At 38.1% G+C, this 15,122-nt stretch overlaps 3 non-coding genes across 3 annotated transcripts; all 3 read left to right on the top strand.

Moving 5' to 3' along the window:
• The first annotated feature begins 7,278 nt into the window (after positions 1 to 7,278).
• Trnaa-ugc lies at positions 7,279 to 7,350 on the top strand. The gene has a single exon. It is a non-coding gene; the product is annotated as a tRNA-Ala (tRNA).
• Positions 7,351 to 10,415: 3,065 nt separating this feature from the next.
• Positions 10,416 to 10,487, top strand: Trnaa-ugc. The gene has a single exon. It is a non-coding gene; the product is annotated as a tRNA-Ala (tRNA).
• An 842-nt stretch (positions 10,488 to 11,329) lies between these two features.
• Trnaa-ugc lies at positions 11,330 to 11,401 on the top strand. Its single transcript has one exon. It is a non-coding gene; the product is annotated as a tRNA-Ala (tRNA).
• The last annotated feature ends 3,721 nt before the right edge of the window (positions 11,402 to 15,122 follow it).

The following is a 15,122-nucleotide window of genomic DNA, read 5'->3' as shown; positions in this document are numbered from 1 at the left end:
AATAGATAGGTAGACAGACGGTGGTGGTGGTGGTAGTAGTAGTAGTAGTAGTAGTAGTATAGCTATCCTGAGTGAAAAGCCGTGTATGTGTGGGTGTGTAGGTGTGCATGTGTGTGAATCACAAGTCGAAGTTACGACTGAATTCGTTCCCGGCATGCCAGTCTGCCGGCCGGTACTTTTGTTCTCTCGAATTTAATTTCTCTGATATTTTACAAGTCCTTAACAGCAATATCAGAGTTATTTTTTTAATAATTATTATAATTAGATCTTAAAACAAGGGTCTCCGCTAATTTCAGCAGTTTCTATAAGTCAAATAAAACCACTAATCAAGAGACAGCGAAGTGAGGACTTTATGAGGGTCTTTCGGTCTGCTAGAAATAGCAGCTATATGTCATTTTATATCACAAAACACTTTTAAAAAAAGAAAGAAAAGAAGCATCGGTTTATGCGGCCTTACATAATACTTTGCTCGAAAAAAGGATGGAACGGTCTCGACTGGAAAGCCTTTTATCAGACTAATCGGTGAGAGAGGATAACATTTGTTGCCGGTTCGATTGAGACTTTGACAGGAGCGATGATAGGTGAGGTCTCATTCGATAGAAATCTATCCCACGTGTCTACAATTCTCTTTTAAAGTGACTCAACGTGGGAGAGCCTGCGTGTTCGCTCGAGCAGCGAGAAAAAAAAATTGTCTTCAAACTCCATCCTACCAGCTGAGGGGTGAAAGAATGCAGTCGAATTGTCTGAAAATAAGAAGGGATGATCATAGCTGGAACGCTTTTAATCACGTCTACCCTACCCGGGTTGACCTGTGACTACAAACATCAATTATAAAAAGTACCACCCGGCTTGATACGAAGTTGACAAGCTGTTCGGGTAGGTTGGGTAAGAAAAGTTTAGCAGAACCCCAGCCCACGTGTCTGCTATCATTTAATGTGGCTAATTATACCCCATGACGTCATCTGGCGGTTTGGCCATCTTGACTTCCTCTCTGAATAAACTCTCCGTGGAAATTGTTTTATGGTAAAATCTATGACAATTATTTTATCGTGTGTATAAACAATGCACTTTAAAAGTGCCTGAAGTTTATGAGAACAAATGAAAAGTGAAGTGTTCGGCTTGGATATCACTTTATAAACTTTCAACGTGTGTTCGTCAGCGTATTTATTCTCGCTTATCTCTTGGCGGGATTCCTATGTTTTCTATTTCTATTATTTGCACTTTGAAATATTGACTATAATATAATAGAACAGTCTGTAAAATTTCAAGGTGCACACATTTAGAATTATGAAAACACGATGAAATGCAATTAAAAATAAAAGGTGGCAACAATATAAGGCAAGGTGAATTTTGGCGCCACAATGTGATCTAACTGGTTCATTTCTATTTAGTTGTCATTGATTCAGTAAAATTATTTTGAGAACTAAATTTCCCACTGCATTAAATACAAGAAAACTAAGAGAAAAAACAAAAAACGAAAGGGAAAAGAACCTACCGAATTCTTCACCTTTTTCTTTCCCTATAAAGTACCGACAGCAATTCAATAACTCTGCTGAGATTCGTTTAAAAGAATCAATTAAAGAGAATAATTATTAGAAAAGAAATTACAGATATTTTTTTATATTTTAAGAAATTCATTTGTATATATCACCACAAACTTTCTTGTGTTACGAATACTATTCTTTATTGTAATCCGAAATAAACATTTTTACAGATAAAATAAATACTATAATAAAAAAATTAATAGTGTATGTGTATGTATGTAGGTAGATAGATAGATAGATATAGATAGATAGATAGATAGATAGATAGATAGATAGATAGATAGATAGATATAGATAGATAGATAGATAGATAGATAGATAGATAGATAGATAGATAGATGATAGATAGATAGATAGATAGATAGATAGATAGATAGATGGATGGATAGATAGATAAGTTTCTTTATTGGCCACACAGGGCTGCAGACAGATGGGACAAGTTACAAGGTAGAGCTTTTCTTTTATAGATGGATAGATAGATGGGTGCTTCCTTATATACACACGTAAATGTGTGTATAATATATAGTTATAGATACGTACATGTAAATGAAAATCATAGCTATATAGCAAACGTTAAGGATTAAGGGCAGGGCGTAGCTAAAAGTCACCGATCACCTTATATAGTGGTGGAATGTAATAGATACTAGAACTTGTTCACACGATAAGTAAAGCGGACAGATAAAATAAAATAACGTGAGAGAAAGCTTTCCGTTATTGCACTTCATATCTATTTATCTATAAGATATCTTAATATAATCAACTGCTTGTAAATACTTAGATTTATCTAGTTTATATATTAATGTTATAGCTGTATTGTTGTAGTGCAGGTTAAAAGCCATTATCACTTTAAAAAATTCGTGTTCTCTTAAGCTTCTTTAATACTTTTATCTCCCAGGTTTAACAGGACAAACTTTGTGTAAGAAACAACATCAACAACACAAGAAGTTTATATAAAATCTGGAACTTTAAATTATTTCGTTTTTATAATGGCTAAAATATGTTTTAGCAACTTCAAAGTTTACAGTGTTACCAAGTTTTTTTTCTTCTTCGTTTTGTCGTTACTCGAATGTTTCATATATGAAAAGTGGCTATGTGGTAAGTAGCTTGCTTACCAACCACATGGTTCCGGGTTCAGTCCCACTGCGTGGCATCTTGGGCAAGTGTCTTCTGCTATAGCCCCGGGCCGACCAATGCCTTGTGAGTGGATTTGGTAGACGGAAACTGAAAGAAGCCTGTCGTATATATGTATATATATATATGTGTGTGTGTGTCTGTGTTTGTCCCCCTAACATTGCTTGACAACCGATGCTGGTGTGTTTACGTCCCCGTCACTTAGCGGTTCGGCAAAACAGACCGATAGAATAAGTACTGGGCTTACAAAGAATAAGTTCCGGGGTCGATTTGCTCGACTAAAGGCGGTGCTCCAGCATGGCCGCAGTCAAATGACTGAAACAAGTAAAAGAGTAAAAAAAAGAGTATTGTATGTTTGGTAAATAAAAAAGTAATATATTCTAAAGGAATAGGATTTTATATATATAAACTTCAGCTTTAGTACATTTCACCCCTTCCAGGGTAACGAAATAACAAGCGATATTCTTTTTGCACCACATGGGAAACAAATTTTAAAAGTGTGACACTGACACATTTAATTAGGACTCCCAAGTATATTCCAGTCGTTATATTTTGATTTTAACAAAACAGTAAGAGCATTTATAGTTGATATGAATCCCGAGTTGAAATAATTCAAATTCCACCAAAAAATGCGACCAATAAACGAGATTTAAAGCAAAAAAGTAAAACACCCCGTGCTTAAAAGTACGCAGGACATTGTGTGTTATTTGTTTAGCAGAGGAAGTTGTGGAAGGCGGCAAAACTGCAATTCGGGCGTCGGCGAAACGAAGCCGGTGCACATGAGATCTTCATTTCTTTTTCAGGGCAGTGATATATAACCCGTTGCAGGGCTTCGGAGACTGGTGGACGGGAAGGAGGGAGATGTCGTTCAAACCGGGGACCGTGCCTTAATGTTCGCAATAGACTGGGCTCCACTAACGGTACCCTAGGAGCGAGGCAGTAATAGTAAACCTATTTTACCATCAAGTAGGCTATGCCGGGATTTGATCTCGGAACGCAAAGAGTCGAAACAAACAGACGCATTTGATCCGACGTTCTTACAGTCCCTGGATTCAACCCCGAAAGGATGAAAGGAGGAGATGACTTCAACACGATTTGAACTCAAAATATTGGTATAAATGAAGCATTTTATGCAACGATGGGCTTCCTAGAAATAGCAGCTAAATTTTCCCGTATCTCACCCTACTGTCCGAGAAGAAGGAACCGACGCAGTACGGAATGTAATCCGAGATGTATATTAGAGGATAACATAGTCACGGCTGGAAAGCCTTTGATTATACACCTGCTCGACCAGAGCTGACCTGGGGTTAAACAGGATTCGGGTCAAGACTCATTTAGCTGACCTGTGATAAATGTTTTCCTACTTCGTCCTTCCTTGTTTTAAGATTATAGGGCGTCGTATGAGGTTTTCTCTTTGGTTTTCTCTATAGAATGTGAGTATAGAATTATATAAGATGTAACCTTTAAACCTTTTCTCTTGACGACAAATGTTCTCGCTAAGCCGTGCGCTTGTGCGCGCGCACAAAAGAAGGAAATGTACGCACATAGGGTTTTCAAGACGGTATCAAATATTTTTAATTGTAGAAATTCGGGTCAATATACAGTTTAAGCCCCAGTTACGAAAACAAGAACAAAAAAAAAACAGCCCAAGTGTAAAAACATTTGTAGAAAACGAATATGAAAAAAAAAAATTTGCGCAAACCAACGGAGTGGAGTGGGAAAGAGAGGACTTTCGGAAAATTCACAAGATCCGATTTTTTTCCCTCATAACTTTCAGGAAAGTGAATATATGTTGATGAAATTTTATAGAAATACCGTTCAAACAGCACAAATTACGATTATAAAGAAATTTCTGGGGAAAAGGTTTTCCGAAGGGGCAGGGAGAGGATTTCGGAAAATTCACACGATCCGTTTCTTTCCCCTCATAACTTTCAGGAAAATGAATATCTTTTAATGGAATTTTACAGAAACACCTTTCAAACAGCATAGACTACGATTATAAAGAAATTTGTGGGGAAAATGTTTTCCGAAGGAGTGGGGGGAGAGGACTATCGGAAAGTTCATATGATCCGTTTTCTTCCCTTATGACTTTCAGGATCCAGTTTAGCGCCCAGTCACCAAAACTGAATAAGATCAGTCTAATAGGTGAAAAAAGCGTGTAGTAAACGAATAAGAAAACAAAAAATTGTTGGTGTAGGGGACTTTCGGAAAATTCACACGATCCGATTTTTTCCCTCATAACTTTCAGGAAAATGGATATCTTTTAGTGAAAATTTACAGATACCCCTTTCAAACAACATAGATTACAATTATAAGGAAACTTGTGGGGAAAATGTTTTCCGAAGGAGTGGGTGGAGAGGACTGTCGGAAAATTCACACAATCCGATTTTTTCCCTCATAACTTTCAAGAAAATGGATTTCTTCTAATGAAATTTTACATCTGCAACAATATCTTGCAAGATATTTATTTATAACTTCTCAACATGAAGAAAGTCTGCTGCACAAGTTCTTCATAGAGGCAGCCAAGTTGCACTTTCCTCCCTCGAATCGTTGCTGTCAAATAATTACCAACCAAGACGATGCTAGGTCCATATATGTTTGCGCAAATTTTTGATTTCATATTCGCTTTCTACACGTTTTTTTACACCTATCAGACAGGATTGTTCTTTTCGTTTTGGTGACTGGGCGCTAAACTAGATCCTAAGAGTTATGAGGAGGGAAAACGGATCATGTGAACTTTCCGACAGTCCTCTCCCCCCCACTCCTTCGGAAAACATTTTCCCCACAAATTTCCTTATAATCGTAATCTATGCTATTTGAAAGGGGTTTCTGTAAAATTTCACTAAAAGATATTCATTTTCCTGAAAATTATGAGGAAAAAAAAAAACGGATCGTGTGAATTTTCCGAAATCCTCTCCCTACCCCTTCGGAAAACATTTTCCCCAGAAATTTCTTTATCGCTTGACAACCGATGCTGGTGCGATTATGTCTCCGTAACTTAGCGGTTCGACAAAAGTCTCCGATAGAATAAGTACTAGGCTTACAAAGAATAAGTCCTGGGGGGTCGATTTGCTCGACTAAAGGCGGTGCTCCAGCATGGCCGCAGTCAAATGACTGAAACAAGTAAAAGAATAAAAGAATATGTAGAAAATTTCATCAAAAGATCTCCATCTTTCCGAAAATTATACAGAAACGGAACCGAGTGAAATGGGGAGGGGCCGACACCTGCGTAGATATACCAAATTGAAATTATTTAATAAAATTGAGACGTTTTCCAACTTGTTGATCACCACAGGGAAGAAAGAAGTGGAAGCAACCCTTATTTTGTTCTGCCTTGCTGGGGTGGGTGGGTGTCATTTTGCTAATAATATTATTGCTGTAATTAAGGCATCGAGCCGGCAGAAACGCCGGGCGAAATGCTCGGCGGTATTTCGTCTGCCGTTACGTTCTGAGTTCAAATTCCGCCGAGGTCGACTTTGCCTGTCATCCTTTCGGGGTCGATTAAATAAGTACCAGTTTCGCACTGGGGTCGATATAATCGACTTAATCCCTTTGTCTATCCTTGTTCGTCCCCTCTGTGTTTAGCCCCTTGTGGGTAGTAAAGAAATAGGTATTTCGTCTGCTGTTACGTTCTGAGTTCAAAATCCGCCGAGGTCGACTTTGCCTTTCATCCCTTCGGGGTCGATAAATTAAGTACCAGTTGCATACTGGGTCGTTCTAATCGACTGGTCTCCTCCCCCAGAATTCACATAAAAAATCTAGCGAACCAGATACAAAAAGAAGTAAACTTTATTCTGTCTTCCCGATAATGTTTCTAATTTAGTCAGATGACGAGTAGTTTTGAAAGAAGAGGATCTGTTGGTAACATCAGTCCTACTACTTGACTCGTACCTTATTTTAACCAACCCCGAAAAGTTAAGGATAAAATGCCAACTTGAGTTTGGTGGGATTTGAACTCAGATCATAGCGAACTGGAATAAATACCAAATGGCTATTATTTTCTGACGCCTTTGCTGTGGTATAATCAAATGATTATACTGCTTGGCACTTAAACCTACTGAAATAAACACCGAGTTTAATAATAACCACGAAGAAGCGTGTTTCTTGTACGATCTTTGTGTGTGTGTGCGAATAAAGTGTAGCTTTGGTGAGCCCCTTAGTTTTTCATACAGATGTACCTCCGAAGAGATCACAATTTTGTAGGGTCTATTTGGCCAGTTAGCTTATGCCCCACTTCAAGGTTCACAAGTAACGCTTCGAGTCGACAGTAGAAGCTAAGAGAAAAGCATGAAACACCTCTTAATACACATGGATCTGTTTACGTGGATATAAGAGAGAGAGCTAAGTGGGTAAAGTTATTGAATTATAAAAGAAATATAAAGGAAATTCTATATATAAGACATATATATATATTGATAATATTCACAACTGCCAAGAGCAAGCGTAGCAACAAGTATTTCTCGAATCCTTTATGGAAATTTGAGAAAATTTATTTGAATAAAGCAACATGAAACTAATTTTAAACGAATATGAATCTTGTCTAAACTTGGCAAGAACAAAAATTTCGAATAAACTTGCTAATTAGAAACGCTTAAATGTAGATGGGGATGTGGCTCAGTGGTAGAGCGTTCGCTTTGCATGTGAAAGGCCCCGGGTTCGATCCCCGGCATCTCCATAGGGGTATTTTTTTTTTCATTATTTATGTATAGATAGAGACAGAATTTTATCCCAGGAACTGGCATTGCTGTGTGACTAAAGGACACGTTTTGTAACCGCAGTTTCGCGTTCAATCCCGATCCGAGCACCTTGGACGTCTTCTGTAACCTCGAGTCGACCAATTCCCTATGAGTGAACTTGGTAGACGGAAGTGCGTGTATTTTATGTTTTAGATGTTTCAGTCATTAGACTGCGGCCATGCTGGGGCAACGTCTTGAAGAATTTTAGTCGCAGGAATCGACCTCAGTGCTTTTTTTTTTTGCTTTTTTTCTCAAGTCTGATATTCTTTTGGTCTGTTTTGCCGAACTGCTTAGTCACACAGCCATAATCACACCAAACCTGTTGTCAAGCGGTAGTGGGACACACACACACACATATATATGAGTGGATTTGTTAGAAACTGAAAGAAGCCCGTCGTATATATATATATTATATATATATATATATTATATATATATATATAATATATATATATATATATATATATATGTATGCATGTATGTATATATATATGTGTGTGTGTGTATATATATATATGTATGTATGTGTATGTATGTGTGTGTATATATGACAAGGTTTTCGTTGGCTTGAGGCTATAGTGGAAGAGACTTGCTGAGGCTGTCACGCAGTCGGACTGAACTCGGAATTATGTGGTTGGGAAGTAATCATCTTTCCACACACCCACGCTCACACACACACACACACGAATACGTGTGTGAGTAAAAAAGGATTCATGATGAAATTTTGCAAATTCTTCCTCAAAAGTACCCAAGAGATAAGTGTTCTTACTCAATTTTAAAAAGAAATTAATTCAATTTGACAGAGTAATTATTCTTGGCTCACATTTTTAGAAAATGCAAAACGCTGTCCGACCCTGACAGGTTGCATCCTCCATTGGGATTCCTGTGTCAGGAGAATCCAGGGACCTTGACTATTTCATTGTGTATTAATGGAAATGGATTCAAAATAAGGCTCTGTTGAAATTGCAGCACCATTGTTTAATGCCAAACAGCATCGGAGTTTTCCCGGCCTTGAAGCGATACAGAAACTGTGAGATACCCCTTCGTTATCTTCTCCAATATCTGCTTCATGACTGTTTATGGGCATTCTATGATTCAGTCCTCATAGAAAATAGACAACCAGTTTGCTTCTCTTCAATCAAATCAGGCGGAAAAAATTGCAACACTCACTCTTAGCACAAAAATTAAAACCTGTTCACAGATCCACTTTTAATAGTTTTCTTATTTTAAAATCGACCCAAATCTATTATTAAAAATGCTGAAGTATGTTGCTGGAGACTGTAGCTTTCAGCTCTCTCGACTTCTCTTATGAAATATAACAGAACACTTTTCAGGAAAAGAGAATGTGGTTGCAATTTGAACTTATGTTAAATGATAAACGGATATAACAAAGAAAATTCATGAAAAGACAAGAAACCTGGGCTGAGAGAGACAAAGTGTTTACATGAAAAACATCCAGTAGTAATAGTTTAATTCAGAACAAACGTTAGAAAGAAGATCGTACGATATTTTGTGCCAAGCTCGTCATCAAAATTACAAGTGGTCAGCTTATACAAACAATAAAATCTTGGCAGTGACTGTCACTGGATTTATTAGGACTAAAACCAGTTATAAAAATGAGCAACTTTAAGATTTTGGCAATATTTTATGAGTTTACCATTTCGCATTTGACTGAAGAATAGCAAATCCTTGCGTCTCTCCTCGTAATCCGCCTTATTCGGCGCTCCAAGCTTTGTTCATAAATGACTGCGGCAGAGCAATATAATAGTGAATGATAGTATTTTAAAAATAGGTGGCATCGTAGCGTTGGTTATGACAAAGACTTGGTGCCAGTTTATGTATAACATTCATTGCTACGTTTTTTAACAAGGCTTCGTGAAAATACCACCTTATATGAACATCGTGTTTCGATAGATAATTGATGATTAGGCTGATCTTGTACATCACTGCAATACATACAAATGCGTTGCTTCTTCAGCCATCTCCGAGTTGAATATAGAGCTGTGAAAACAGCTATTGGGAGAATTGCGCGAGTTTGAGTATGAAGCTGTGAGAACAGCTTTGAGAGAAGAATTCACCGAGAACCGTAATGAACGGAGTACCAATTCCCTTTGTCTTTTCGTGCTAAAAGTGTCAGTTTATAAAGCTGTCTGTCGCTAAAAGAAAATTCTAGAACTTATTACGTGAGGAATGACTTTTGATTGACTAAAATGATAAACTCGTGATTTATATGAGATCAGAAAATGGAGTTAGAGTCAACTACCATAGCAAATTCATAAGTCTGGAATAACTCCTTACTCTCCATATTCAAGCGGACGAAACGAATAAGGAAAAGTTCCTGAGATTAGAGCAAGCAAGATGATAAAAAAAGGGACGAAAAACTCCCACTTGCTCCACTGTATCACTACTTTCTAAGATTTAAAACATGCCACAATCACCCAGGGCGTAATCTTTAATTTTATATGTCGCTCAACATTATAAAGATTAGATGAACTTTATCCTTAATTCGCCGGTACTGATAACAAAGCTCACTTCCAGATTAGGTTTCCCTTTAAAAATCAGTAAACCTTTAAAAAATGCAAAATACATTCATTTATCAAGAAAAAGAAATCCGTTAGTTAAAAAGGTATTAGCGATTGAAGTCTTCTCTTTCCGCCACGTCCACAAACTTCGGAATCTAGGCTCAAAAATACAGCAGAAGAATACTGGAAAGTTTTGATCATGTTACATTATCTCTTAATCTGTACAACAATGATGATAAGAAAATTTGAAGATAGGAAATGCGGTGGACATTAAATCATGGACATAACTGCAGCAAAGAATTTTAATACGAGGTCAAAGGAGCAAGAATAACGCTTTCCTATTTGAGCGATTACAATACAAAAGCTGGTCAACAATTGCTGTTTCTTTTCGTTATATTTGGTACTCGTAATTTCTAAGTTCATTTCGAAATACTATTTTTTTTTTTATTTCATTTCAATGCAGCTCCTTCCTGTATGTGGATGGGGATGTGGCTCAGTGGTAGAGCGTTCGCTTTGCATGTGAAAGGCCCCGGGTTCGATCCCCGGCATCTCCATATGGTTTTTTTTTTTTTTTTAATGTATCCTAGACTTTCATTTAGTGAATGCAGAATTGCGTATAAACTCATATTTTCTATAATTATCTGTTGTCATTTCAAGTGATTTTGTTTTTCTTTGTTACTCTCTTTAACTAAGTTCTCTCCTTCAGAGCGACGAGAGCGGCCATCGTTAAGTAATTAACTACAAATGTGATTCGCAGCTCCGAGGAGTACACTATCAATTGAAATAAAAAATGCTTTCTCATTCTCTCCCCTCACCCCAGGAAAAAGGGTGCCATATTATATATGACCTCAACTTTCAAACTCCTGTGGATGAATTTTGACAACACTGCACACCACCAACACCACCACTAATACTAGTGTAGCTAGAATATGTGCGGCCCTTCAGTTTTTCCGCCCTTGCCCCCCCCCCCCCCAAAAAAATACATATTGCACATATCGATTGTTGAATTTAACGTTGAGAAAGTGCCCTTCTCCCGACATTAAAACCACTATCATTTGATTTCAATACAACCTATACAGGCTTTTATAGCTTACAGCAGACCCCCATAAAAGTGCCACCCGGGGTCGGACAGCCCCACTCTAGCTACACTAGTGAGTCAGTCTAACATAAACAGCATGTGTTTAGGACTAAACTCATGGTTGAAGAGAGCAACTACTGTCATATCACACTCCCCTCTTCTTTCTCTCTCTCGCCTTCTGTTTAATAAAACTTGTCACATATCGATAGTAATATATCGATTCTTTAACATTGTTTAAATAAATATATAAAGAAAACGAAAAGAATCAATTCGTTGTCAGATTTTTTATACGACTGATTTCATGTTTCTGTAACTGACGGGGATGTAGCTCAGTGGTAGAGCGTTCGCTTTGCATGTGAAAGGCCCCGGGTTCGATCCCCGGCATCTCCAGATTGTTTTATTTTATGTGCATTCTTTTAGAATGTATTTATAGGCACAATATGGTGCGTTTATAAAATGTGAAGTTTACCCCCAAATTAGATTACTTTTGCTTTTTCAATATTGGTTGTTAGCGTTAGATAATTTTTCTTCTGTTGGATCAAAAGCCACGTCATCTTTTGTATACAACCCTCGCCATTCCTATAGAAAAAAGTTGGAAATAATCTAACGCGACAAAGACCGTAATTTCTTCAGATCTGAATGTTCTAAGCACCGTAGATTATGAATCTGGAAAGAGACACTGGGAGAGGGGGTCAATCCCACCCCAACCCCCCTTTCGGTAAATTTTAGTTATAGATTTGTTTTTTTGTTTTTATTACTCTTTACTCTTTTACTTGTTTCAGTCATTTGACTGCGGCCATGCTGGAGCACCGCCTTTAATCGAGCAAATCGACCCCGGGAATTATTCTTTGTAAGCCCAGTACTTATTCTATCGGTCTGTTTTGCCGAACCGCTAAGTAACGGGGACATAAATACACCAGCATCGGTTGTCAAGCAATGTTAGGGAGACAAACACAGACACAGACACACACACATATATATATATATACGGGCTTCTTTCAGTTTCCGTCTACCAAATCCACTCACAAGGCTTTGGTCGGCCCGAGGCTATAGCAGAAGACACTTGCCCAAGATGCCACGCAGTGGGACTGAACCCGGAACCATGTGGTTGGTAAACAAGCTACTTACCACACAGCCACTCCTGCGCCTATTGTATTTTTATGTTATGCATAATTTCGAAGAATCATAACCACAGGTGTTTAAGACGTAAATTTGGAGGTGAAGAAATTCAAAAGAAAGTCAAAACTGGAAAATTCCGGAATGAAGTGGAAGTGGGCCATTTTCTTTTCTTTTCTTTTTTTTTTTTTTTCGTTTTCGATTCGTAATCTTTAAACATTATATGCTTTAAACATATACATCCAAAGAAACTACAATAATTTTGGTTGTACTCAATAAATTCCGACTCTATTCTATAGGGATGCCCAATTCTTTCCAAGAAAAATTTAATAAAGAAGACTTCAACCTAATCATATGATACTCGTTGTTTTATTTAGTTTCCAGTCAACCACAAAGGAATGACCCATGGTCAAAGGCATTTCAGCCACGACCTTCCTGACTACTGTTAGCTGGTGCATCCTTTTTCATTTGAAGACATAACAGTGGGTTGAGAAAAATTTAGCTGTTATTTCTAACAGGCTTAGCAGCAATGTGAAGGATCCTTCGTAGAAACGGACGGTCGTGGGCCATCGGAAAGTTGTCTTTGCTATGGACACTGTACAGCGCCGGTCATACAATTCCTTGGCTTACTACAACAGCCAATTCCTACAAAGAAAACCAGATATTCCACACCGTTTCAATATAGACTACACACATTCCGAGGTTAGGTTGTTTTACTTCGAAGTTCACCAAACTGTGAGTATGCAGGTACTTCCAGATGGGCTGACATTACAGTCCACCTTTGTCAAGCTGAGTCCGCTCTGTACTAATAATGCAAAGCGTGGTTGTATACGATTTAACACCCATTGGCTGAAAAATGTTCACGTCTCTCGCTCGCGATTACTTTCTACAAATTTCTGAAAATTCTTTACCATAAAAGAAAAATTAATAAAATGTGCTGAATTTGAATATTCAGACTTTTATTACATACATAACACGTATGTATACTAGCACTATGACCGGGCAACGCCGGGTCACAGTGCTAGTGCATGCATATACAGCTGCGTGTGTGCACACATACACGAGAGTACTGTCCAAATCTCCGACCAATCACATACAGCTAGCTGGCATTCAATTGGCGTATCAAGTTTCGGGCATTTTGATTGGGTTTTGGATAGAAAATTCACAAAAAAGTCACTTCTATTGATCTTTTAATGGCTTTGCGGGGTGACTGGGGAAATGTAAAGATGTGCACGACCACCCTTGGACGGTTTTGAATGACCACAGAAAATGCGAGCCCTCTAACTGAAAAACTGTGGATTTGTATAAAGGACACACACACAGACAGACATTTTGCCGTTTATATATATACACATATATATCGTGGCATTGCGTCGGTTACGACGACGAGGGTTCCAGTTGATCCGATCAAGTGGCTGAACACTCCACAGACACGTGACACAGAGTGTGACACGTGACACAGAGTGTGACACGTGACACAGAGTGTGACAAGGCTGACCCTTTGTAACGCAGGCACAACAGAAACAGAAAGAAAGAGTGAGGGAAAGTTGTGGTGAAAGAGTACAGCAGGGTTCGCCACCACTCGCTGCCGGAACCTCGTGGAACTTTAGATGTTTGCGTTCAATAACACTCACAACGCCCGGTCTAGGAATCGAAACCGCGATCCTACGACCGTGAGTTCGTTGCCCTAAGCACTGGGCCATTGCGCCTCCACTACACATACAGCAGTAACCTGGGTCTCTAACTCGCAGCTATTGAAAGTAAGGGCACTACTGTCTGAAAAGCATTACAGACCCCGGGGAAATAGCTGGACTGGGCTCTATAGCACTTATTTTTTAAGCAAACCACAGCATACATAGATCAGAATTGGGTCCCCAGACCCGTGAGCTCCCTGGGCAACTGTCCAGTGTATCCATGCTCTAAGATGGCACTGAGTAACAGTTTCCTTGGGGAATTTCATTCTGCCTTGTTTTTATGTAGCCCAGGTTATAAACATATAATTAGGATATTATGCTAATAAGCTGAAGTCGGCGGCGGCTGCCAGAATCGTTCGCCCCAATGTGCTTGGCGTCAGTTCATCCAACACTTTATGTTCTGAGTTCAAAACCGGTCGAGTTTAACTTTGCCTTTCATGTTTCAGTGTCGATAAAATACAATTGCCAGTCAAGTATTGCGATCGATGGAATCGATTAACTCCCTCCACCCTCCTCCTATAATTGCTGGCCATATTCAAACATTCGAAGCTATTATGCAACGATCACGAGCGAGTTACTGAATGGTTAAAAAGTATTGATTTCTTTTCTTTCTACAAAAATTGTTTTGTTTTTTTTATTTTATTAAAATAATTGTAATTTACACTTTCGAAAATATATCACTGAAAATATTCATAAGAATTATTCAAAAAGCTATGAGAAAATATATCGAGTGGGGGAGCACTAAACTGTAGTTATACCGGTTGGTGTTGCAATTAAATGTCATAAAATGATTTTTATTTCCTTCTTCTTACAGTTCTCTATTTCATATTCCAATTCTACGATAAATTTATAACATTTGAGCACTTTTAATCTTTTCCCTTATATTTTCACCGGCTTTTTGCAGACTTCAGCAAGAATTTATTGTATGTTTTTTCTTAAAATTCTAAACAATTTATCAGTTCGACCGAACATCTGTTTGTTTGTGTATAAAGGTGTATATAAAGTTTATACCATAGCAACTCCTGTGGGAACTACACTAACCCCACATGGTTTATAAACGGTAATATTGTTTCTAACTTCGTAGGTTTCTTGTAGTACTAAAAGCACGAGAAAATTATGTTTAGAATAAAATCTTACTACGAAAGGATCTCTACAAAGTCATTTCCCCTCACAGAGGCAGGAAGGCTTGACAAAAAGTTATCTTTTCCAGAAAAGGATGGTAGACAACCTTATTCTGCGTTGCTTGTGATGAGGCAATAATGTGCTGTGGTATCCAGCTATCATAAAGTTTACTGTCGTAG

This window comes from Octopus sinensis, linkage group LG18 (assembly GCF_006345805.1).
Source record: "Octopus sinensis linkage group LG18, ASM634580v1, whole genome shotgun sequence".
NCBI classification, from domain to species: Eukaryota; Metazoa; Mollusca; class Cephalopoda; order Octopoda; family Octopodidae; genus Octopus; species Octopus sinensis.
This window is presented reverse-complemented; position numbering and strand designations above follow the sequence as displayed.